This window comes from Callorhinus ursinus, unplaced genomic scaffold, assembly GCF_003265705.2.
Source record: "Callorhinus ursinus isolate GAN/ISIS: 27379988/994484 unplaced genomic scaffold, GSC_fseal_2.0 scaffold1354, whole genome shotgun sequence".
Lineage (NCBI taxonomy): Eukaryota > Metazoa > Chordata > Mammalia > Carnivora > Otariidae > Callorhinus > Callorhinus ursinus.
Window position 1 is genome coordinate 1 of NW_027398409.1, and position 10,542 is coordinate 10,542.

At 38.5% G+C, this 10,542-nt stretch overlaps 1 pseudogene; it reads left to right on the forward strand.

The window, feature by feature from the left end:
* Positions 1 to 5: 5 nt before the first annotated feature.
* LOC112819049 (olfactory receptor 56A1-like) lies at positions 6 to 775 on the forward strand (annotated as a pseudogene).
* Positions 776 to 10,542: the final 9,767 nt, after the last annotated feature.

Consider the following 10,542-nt stretch of genomic DNA (forward strand, 5'->3'; position numbering starts at 1 on the left):
ACAAGCCCATGTGCCACCTGCTCAGCCCACTCTCCCTGTTGGACATTGTGCTCTGCCTGCCTGTCATCCTCAAGGTCCTGGCCATCTTCTGGTTTGATCTCAGGTCCATCAGCTTCTCAGCCTGCTTCCTCCAGATGTTCGTCATGAATTGCTTCCTCGCCATGGAGTCCTGCACATTCGTGGTCATGGCCTGTGACCGCTATGTGGCCATCTGCCACCCACTGCGATACCCATCCATCATCACTGACCAATTTGTGGCCAAGGCTAGCGTCTTCATTGTCACCCAAAATGCCATTCTCACTGCACCTATTCCTATTCTCACTGCTCGACTCCATTATTGTGGGAAAAATGTCATTGAGAACTGCATCTGTGCCAACTTGTCTGTGTCCAGGCTCTCCTATGACAATTTCACCCTTAACAGAATCTACCAATTTGTGGCTGGTTGGACTTTACTGGGGTCAGATTTCATCCTCATCTTCCTCTCTTACACCTTCATCCTAAGAGCTGTGCTTCGGTTCAAGGCTGAGGGGGCTGCCGTCAAAGCCCTGAGCACGTGCGGCTCCCACTTCGTATCCTGTTCTTCAGCACCATCCTCACCATCCTGCTGGTTGTTGTGTTGACAAATGTGGCCGGAAACAGGATCCCCATGGACATCCTCATCTTGCTCAATGTCCTTCATCACCTCATACCTCCTGCTTTGAAACCTATTGTATATGGATTTCGAACCAAAGAGTTAAAGCAGGGGTGTCAGAAGTTATTGTGGAAGGGGCTTTGAATACATAGAAGGGCACCTCTATAGAAATGTCTATTACTATTTCCTTTGTTTCTAGTCTGGGATTTGTTATTCCAGACAGTAAAATAATGCTTGGATAGCAAATATTTCCTACCCACTTTCTGTCCCTCTAGTATCAGGAATTACTATGGATCTCTTAGTACCTGACCAAAGTTCATTTGCCTATTCAGGTACCTAAACTTAGGTACCTAATTTTGTATGTAGACATTTATATTTTTAAATCATCTAATCTTCATAATAGTTCTACAGGACAGGGATTACTGTCTCATGTTATACATTAGAAAATAAAAATTTGTGGAGAAATATTGACAAAGGTCACATTTGGTGAGTGGTGGGGCATCAATTCAAGTACAGGTTATCCGACTCCAGAGACTTTTCATGACACAGCACTCCTTTTCTCAGGTACAGTTGAAGCTCTAGCTCTGCCGTTCAGGCCATGATCTCTGTGTCATTTTTGTTTTTTCTTTTTCTTTTTCTTTTCTTTTCCTTTTTTTGTAGAGAGGGAGAGGCCAGGGAGGGGCAGAGGGAGAGGGAGAGAGAGAATCTTAAGCAGGTTCCATGCCCAGCATGGAGCCTGATGTGGGCCTTGATCTCACAACCCTGAGATCGTGACCTGAGCTGAAATCAAGAGTCGGACGCTTAACTGACAGGAGCACACAGGTACTACCCTGTGTCATTTTTCTGAACCTGCTGCTGCCAATAGGCATCTTTCTAGACCATTCCCCTTCAGATTCAGGAAGAAGTAAGCAGAGGCACATAGCTCAGAAAAGTTACCATATTTTTTTGATCATGACTGTTCAAGATTCTATTATAAAGGCATAATTTTCATAATAATACCAGTTTATGTCCAGCAGAATCCTCACACACCTTCAAACTCTTTGTGGAAAGGCCAGGACAGTGAGGACCCAAGTGGAGGTAGAAGTGGGAATGAGAAGACCAGAAGGCAAGAAATGGTAAAACTGGCGTGGTAGTATAGGGGATATCCTGCTTACTGAAGACTATGTCCCATGTGGTCTGGAGCTGCACTCAAAAACCTTAAATGAGAGGAATATAAGTATAGCATATTGTTAAAATTCTGGAAGTCACAATCTGGTAACAATGGGTGAGGAAACCTATATATTATTGTAGCTGGTAGGGAGTGATGTCATTATTTATGTGGGTATAGGGAATTTAGGGTTCAGGCTCATCAAATAACATTACTCAATGGTCAGATATAATTTTTATTTGCAAAATTCTATAGGGTGAAAGCAAGAGCCACTCTCTTAAGAGATCCTTAAACACTGATTCTGGTGAGTAGATTCCAAATTTTTAAAAGGCATTTGAGGGTGCCTGGGTGGTTCAGATGGTTAAGCGTCTGCCTTCGGCTCAGGTCATGATCCTGGGGTCCTGGGGTCGAGTCCCACATGGGGCTCCCTGCTCCTTGGGAAGCCTGCTTCTCCCTCTGCCTCTCTCTCTCTCTGTCTCTCATGAATAAAAAAAAGAAAAATTAAAAAAAAAATAAAAGGCATTTGAAATGTGGAGAGTACTAATTTCTTGTTTTCAACAAATATGATCTTCTTTGTTTTTGTAGTATTTCTTGACTGGTAAATTGCAAATATTGGATATAAAGGTATATACTATATGGCATTAGAGTATTTAAAAAAAAACTTGATGAAAGGTGGAGAGTTGGAGAGCTGCTTTATTCTTTTAAGTGTAAAGCGTATGAAAGAGTGGTTAAAAGTATCTTAGAGGAATGTCTTTAAAGAATGAGAAGAACTTGATTATTTTGGAATATAGGTGAGGTTCGGTGGGGTGAGGTCCAGAGCCTACAACCAAGAAAGAATTCTTGAGACGTCTTTGGTGCAAAACGGTGGTTTTATTAAATCTCGGGGACAGGACCCATGGGCAGAAAGAGCTGCAGCACCAGGATTTTGAGGAGTGGCTGATTATATACTCAGGTGTTGGGGGAAGTAAGGAAAAGGGAGGTTTCAAAAGAACTTTCATATGCTAAAGAGGACCTATAAGATAATGCAAAAGAGGACCTATAAGATATCAGAGGCCTTGCCATTGTCAAGTTAAGGTTGTTTTCCCCTCTAGCAAGGTATTAACATTAAGATAGTTGGGAGATTCCTGGAAGAATGTCACACATCCCACCCAGGAGTGGCCATAGAGGGGGAGGTTGCAGCAGGGTGTCAGCTTATGCTTCATCTTCAGCTAGCCTTCTGCTCCGTCATCAAGTTGGTTGTGTGGGAGGGAGAGAAAGATGACTGTATTTTCATGCTGATACTTTTGTGGATTTTGTCTTTGGTGATTCAAGGAATATTGGCATAAGGTTCTCTTCTTAAGAGTAAAGGCAGCGACTGGGTTCCCTAGAGCAAAACATAATTAACTTGGTGGCCTGGTCATGCAGCTGTCCTTGCTTAAAGGGTGAAAAAAAGATTCCTAGTTACATGGTCTTTCCTGAGATGCTCATATTAATTCTGAGTACACATCCTATTGTCTCCACACACAAGGAAGAACATTTTGATCGACTCTTCCCTTAAAAACAAATCTAAGTGCCATGCTTAATCTTTAAGGTCCTGAATTAGTCACATCTCATGTGATTTTCCATTTCTGTACACCACTGTCCTTCTTGCAGTCCTAAAATCCATTTTCTCCAAATTCCTTAGGCAAATTTTGAAGTCCCCAAATCACCCTGACCTCAGGTTCCCCTAGAGGTGCATTTCCTTTTAGTCCTAAGATACTAAGGCTTCAGCTGTAAAACAGATCTCTCCTGATTTGTGGGGAGGGTAGGGGGCTTATGTAGTCACATATCTTACCCTGAGCCCAGGGAAGAGTCAGATGTTAGATGGTGCTTTCCTCTGCTTGTCCAGCATGATTTTACCCACTGGAGAGGAGCTTTAGCTTGTCAAAATGAGCAACAAGGACTAGATTCATCCCCTCAATAAAACAACAACAAAACATTGGACAAAATATACAAAATAGTGGTTCTGAGGACACTAGACCTGAGATAATAGAGGACAATGATCCCTAAGAGATAGGAAACAAAAGAGGTGAGTCCTGTTTACTGGAGAAAGATTGTTACAACTTATTGGAGAGAGATTCCAAGCCATGTTGAAGGAAGGGTGAACTCAGGTGTAGCCTGACAGTCTTCCTGTGTTGAGAAGGACATGCGAATCAGGGAAGGCCAAGGTAGCCAGAGTTCACAGGGTAGAATATGAGAGGAGAGAGAACCGCATAGAAAGAGAATTCCAAAGATCTACAGAGGGCCCCCTAAAGTATTCAGCAGATGGGTACATGCATGTGTGGAAACAATCCAAAAATATTTGAGGAAACAAAAACAAAAACAAGACTCACTTAATTACATAGGGATCTCTGGATGGCTTTTCAGAATTGTCTAAGTTGAGAGATGTGTGTGCCACACAGACCCTTTTCTCCTCTTATCAACTAGTCTTTGGATAGGATTGCCCCAGGGAGAAAGCAAAACCTTGGAGGAGATAGCTCCTTTTTGCCAAAGGCAATGCCCCTAGAAGAACACAGCTGAATGTCCTGCCCTCATCATTGTTACTGTTCAGTGTGAAAAAGGAAGTCCTGGCCAACACAGTAAGTCAAGGAAGAAAGGAGAGTTTTAAGGATCAGAGTAGAAATGGTTAAACTATCATTATTTTTATGTGATATAATCAGTAAACATAATAAACAGGGTTTATTATTAGCCTTCTGCTCCCTCATCAAGTTGGTTGTGTGTGAGGGAGAGAAAGATGACTGTGTTTTCATGCTGATACTTTTGTGGATTTTGTCTTTGGTGATTCAAGGAATATTGGCATAAGGTTCTCTTCTTAAGAGTAAAGACAGCGACTGGGTTCCCTAGAGCCAACATAATTAGCTTGGTGTTAATGTTCAGTTAGCTGTTCAGATATAATAAACTTTAAAAAATCAATAGTTTTCTTTATACCAACAAAAATTATCTAAAAATAATAGAAATTAACATACCATTTACAGTAATAGAAAACTAATTACTATGTAGAAATTGGCATCATAATAAATACACAAGACTTTTAAGGATTCTATTTTAAAAATATGCTTAAAAGTATTTAAATGAAGACCTGATTAAATGTAGAGATAAACCATGTACATGGAAAGGACACATGAGCATTTTAAAGATGTCTGTTCTCCTCAAATTAATTCATAAAGTCAATGCGATTTCAAGGAACATTCCAGCAAAGATTTTCAGAGGACGTTTGGTGCAGTTATTCTAAAATGTAAAGTGTATATGGAAGGTAAAAGTTTCACCAAATGGAAGAGAGTTTTTAAAAAGATTTGTTTTGTTTTTAAAATTTAAAATTTGTTTTTAAAAAGATTTATTACCTTACCAGATAATAAAGCATACTACAAACTCATTGTATATCTAATGGTTGTGCCTAGTGCGACACCATGGGATATAATAAAGAGTTTATAACAGGCTCATGTATTTAAGTTAAATTGGTATGGTATAATATCATTTACATGTATATAACTTTAATATACACGTAGAAAACCATAGGTGAAAAATACACAACAGATTGCTTATATAGTTATTTCTGGTGGGTGACATTTCGCTGGACTTTAAATGCTACACAATATTATATAATTTGAATGTTAGAATGTTAGTGTATTATCAGAGGAGATTAAAAACTGCCATTGGTGGGCTGTATTCTTCAGAGTGAGAATTCAAAGGATGAGTATCGGATTGGGGAGAAAAACTATCAGTTTACGTAAGTAGAAAACAAAAGCAAGAAGTCAGTGAACTAAGGGGGACGCATTTAAAGGTCACTAGTTAGGAACTTGTGGAGAAATAGTAAAAAATAAGTGTGGGAGAAGTGGGAACTACAAAGCACCTCTTTCACTTTTTATTGGCTTGATTGTAGCATCCCTTTTGAATTTCAGTTTTGGCCATCAGTCTGTTCTGGTGCTATCTTTTCACGGCCCTGTTGTGTTCCAGGTGCGTACTTCCCAGCGCAAGTGAATAGAGCTGTGTTAGTGGATTCCCAGTAGAAACAGTTGATGCCCTGCTTGCCAGCTGAGTGATTATCTGTTTCTTCTCCTCATTGTATCTATTTCGATGGGCTCAATCCTCCTGTGCAATATAAAGCAGCAGGAAGCTCCAGACTGCTACAATTACACCGATCCCAAACAAATTTATAAAGGGCACCAGGAGAAAAGTTTCTGCCCATTTTCGAATGCAAGGTACCTGCCAGGTGAATTATGTTTACAGGTGGATCAGATGAGACAACAAGAAAATTAAATAAATGATTTATTACCTAACTTGTCTAAAATCAGTGGGAGATACTATGGGCTAAAAATTCATATCTCAAATTCTTTCTCTCGAACATATTCTTTGCTTGAAGTCTAAGCCTTTCCTAAGCTCCTCAGATGTATCCTTTTTTTTTAAATTTTTTAATTGTTATGTTAATCACCATATATTACATCATTAGTTTTTGGTGCAGTGTTCCATGATTCATTGTTTGTGCATAACACCCTGTGCTCCATGCAGAATGTGCCCTCTTTAATACCCATCACCAGGCTAACCCATCCCCCCACCCCCTCCCCTCTAGAACCCTCCGTTTGTTTTTCAGAGTCCATCACCTCAGATGTATCCTTAATTTAAGTAACTATACTGTATGTATCTTCTCCTATAATTGTTAATTACTTTATGTATATGCATTTATTTTTCAGTGGAGTCTTATTGCTGGGAAAGTGAAATATTTGAGTACTTAGATCAGCCTGTACTCAAAACTTAAACTTTTTTGTTTACACCTCCAATTTTGACTTATTTCATTTTTGTGGCTGACCTACCTCTAACATATAGACTTGAAACATCTACTTTCTGACTATCACCTTTGACTGTCAGGCTCAAATTTTCAACTATCCTTAGTATAGTCACAATTGTTGAATATCTAGTGTCACAGGCCATTGGTAGAATCCTCTTTATACTGTCATTCATTTCTTTCTTGTCTGATTTTACTTTTTGTGTAGCCTTAGATTCTATAGCCCATCATTTAATTACATTTTTGGAAATAATCCAACGCCTTTTGTTCTCTACCTCCATTTTGTTGCTTGAAAAACCCCAAACTCTGTTTAAATCTAAATATCTGTCTCCTCTGTGAAAGATTGAAATTTGCTAGGAAAAAATCCCATAAATAATTGTACTGATTTCACATTAAATTAATTAATTAAAGATTTTATTTATTTATTTGGAAAGAGAGACACAGAGAGAGAGAGAGCATGAGCAGGGGGGAAGGGCAGAGGGAGAGGAAAAAGCAGACTCCCCACTGAGCAGGGAACCTTATTCAGGGCTCCAACTCAGGACTCTGGGATCATGAGCTGAGCTGAAGGCAAACTCTTAACTGACTGAGCCATCCAGGAACCCACATTAAATTTATTATTACAAACTTCAGCTGTACACTCAACAATACCCAGAAATCTTAATATGTGATGTCATTACAGTAAATGAACCCATATCCACCAAATTGTCTGAGAAAGAATCCTAAGATTCATATTTGATTTCTACATTGAATACTTCATTTCTCATTTGTAATTCATCATTATATTGACTTGACTATTTTTCCAAAATTTGTTTATTCAGAGTCATTTCCTCTGCCACCAATCTGGTCCATGCCACCACCATCGCTTGCCTGGACCAGATAATAGTCTTTTCCTGCCTTTTCTGCTTCTACCCTTGTTTTCCTTCCTGTTCATACCTCTCTTTGTTCAGACCTTTTTGATCTGCCTTACCTAACCTAATGCTCCCATAGTAATGCTCCATGATGGTACATGAGAGGATTTTGTATATTTTCTTTTGTATAATTACCAAAACTTTTAACACTTATTTGTTTTATATTTTTATCTGTATTACCAAAAGAATACCTTTTAAAAATATTTACTTAAAAAGTACTGATGAATCATTGAACATTATATCAAAGACCAATGATGTACTATACCTTTGCTAATTGAATTTAAATTAAAAAAAAAGTAACATATACACATGGTTCAAAATTTTGAAAATTAAAAAAGGTATTCAGTAAAAGTAATTCATTTTTTGTTTCAGTTAGTGTATATCTGATTGCATATAATAGAAACTCCAAATATGGTGACCCACAAATTAGAGAATTCTTTTCCTTTCATGTAGAAGAGTTTCAGAGGTGGACATCCAGGGCTGCAACCAGAGCTTCGCCAGTTTCTATATTCTTTATCATACTTAAAAACTGACTTCTGTCCTCAAAGTTGCTGATGCTTTTAGCTAGAAATTCAGGTGTCAATCCTGTGCCTGTTCCATGAGAAAGGAGTGAGGGCTAATGACCTTCATTTCTCAACTGAGTTAGTTCACATTAGAGTCTTCTTGCAAACCCCACCAAATGACATTCAGAATCTGAGAGGAATAGTATTTTGGCAGTATAGATGGGTACCCAAATAAAATTATGGTTTTTGTTAATAAGGAAGAATGGGGCATTGGGTACACAACCACCAATCTCTAAGATATCATTCTATTCTATCTGCCAAGCACAGAATTTTCTTTCCCAGAAGCAACTACTCTTATAAGTTTTTTGTATATCCTTCCAGAGGTAATTTGATTATATATAAGAATATATATGATAACATATGTATTTATATATACACTTATTTATATGTATTCTTTGTATAGCATTAAAATAATGTTGTGTAGCATTCTATGCACTGTTTTTGCCTCTTGCTTCTTTGCTAAATAATATATCTTAGAAATTATTCAAATAAGTACATTTAGAGATGCCTGTTTTCTTTCAACAACCACATAATTAGAATGAGCTCTTGGTGAGATAGGAACCATGTTTGCCTTATTCACCATTGTATACAGTGCCTAATACAGTTTGTGGGGCATTCAGTGGTAGTATCAAACAATGCTAGAAGAGGACAAAGTGCTAGGAAGGTCATTCAACAGGGATGAGAAAAATAGATATAGAGAGGATAAGGGTCAAGGAGGAGAGGAAAGACAGGTACAGGGAGATAGATTTTGTATGGATAAGTTGATAATGACCAGACTGGAGGAAATTCAAGAAAATTCTAACCAACATGTTAGGAGCAATAGGGTTGTTTTGTGTTTGTATTAATTAGGGCAAGGGCAAAAGATTTCTTAAGTTAGAGACCTAGCCCAGGGTTTTACCACTAACAGGAGCAGGCCCTTGAGGAGCACCTGTAAACAGTGGCATGAAGAAGCCCCCAAGTTCCAACATGCATTTTGTGTCCCGCCCTGCCCCCTCAGTGACCACCATCTGTAGTATGGATCAGGACGTCTCTCCCTTCCTCAGTGTCCCCTTCAGCACACTGAAACTCTGGCTAACTCTCCTCTCACTTTCCCTCCTTGGAATTTTCCATCAATGTAGAACATCAAGGCCCAATGATTAAAAAATCTTTTCAGCAGATTTTTATTAAGAATCTGTGGGGTGTTAGATAATGTTGGTGTGTATAAATGGAAAAGTGTACTTTGTCTTCAAATATTTCATAGGAGGGTAGAGGGAGACAAAGAAGTACAAAATCTGTGTTAAATGTTACAGAGAAAACAATAAATAATAATAATAATAATTACTTTCTCAATGAACTAACTACTTCAGTTATCTTACATTCCTTCTGAATTTTAACCTTTCCATAAACAAATAAGCATGCTGCAGTATGTTTCATTCCTGTCTTGCTTTTTTCTTCACTTATGAACTTTAGATGAGGCTCTTTAGCTATGTAGTCAACACTCCCTGTTTACACGTCCTCCCTTACTAACTTCATCACCCTTGTTCTAGTTTCTGTTGGCACCAGTCCAGTGAATTACTCTTGTCCAGGTCACTATAAAATTTAATGGCTATTCATATTCTCATGTTATTGAACTTCTGCTTAACTTACAAGTTGGCCATATACTCCTTGAAGTTTTCCCCCCGATTTTTCCTAGGTCACCGTAGTCTTCTGATTTTTTTCATACTCTTACAGACCCTCCATTTATGTCTCTTTTTTTCTTTTTCACCATTTTGGTGTTGCTATTTTCCGAGGTTTCAATGTTTGAAAGACAAGGCAGATCCAGTGAAGAAGGAAATATGACTCCAAGTTAGGGAACTAGAACAAATAATTGACAGTGGAACTGCAAGGCTAGGAGGGCTATGATTCAGTGTAGGAGGCGGAAGGTCTGACATTTTGAGGATGGGCAGATTCTGTTTCAGTGCTTAGGAACCAGGAAAGGATGGGAGAATGTACAAGTAGGTTGGTAAGTTTTATCTTGGGAAGTTGAAGAAAATATCACTGGACACGTCTTTCCTCTGCAAGGTAGTGTTTGACGCCATCTTCCAAGAAGAGAAGGGGAGTTCAAGGTTTGAAAAGAACGAAGAAGGCTTGAAAAAGGCTTTGGAAGAAGGGAAAGTTGATCAGGCAAGCTTTGTAGGATGGACAGGCAGCATCAAGGACTCATTTAAAGTTGTTAACTATAAACTTATAGTAAAAGCAGCCATTTCTGTAGTTTTAGACTTAATCTAAGAAGACTTGGTATGACCAGGTGCAGGCCCTGGAAAATGAATGGTTGTATTCAAATAAGACTGGAGTTTTAGCAAAGGACTGATTTAATCAATTTTGTATTCCATTTTCTTCTAGTATACCATGAGTTTGGGGAAGGGATATAACAAAATTATTCATCTAAAATTATATTGGATATGGTAGTAGGTAAGTACCTAATTAAAGGTTTTCCAACCCACATCAATGTCAATAATTATCTCAAAAACACCTAT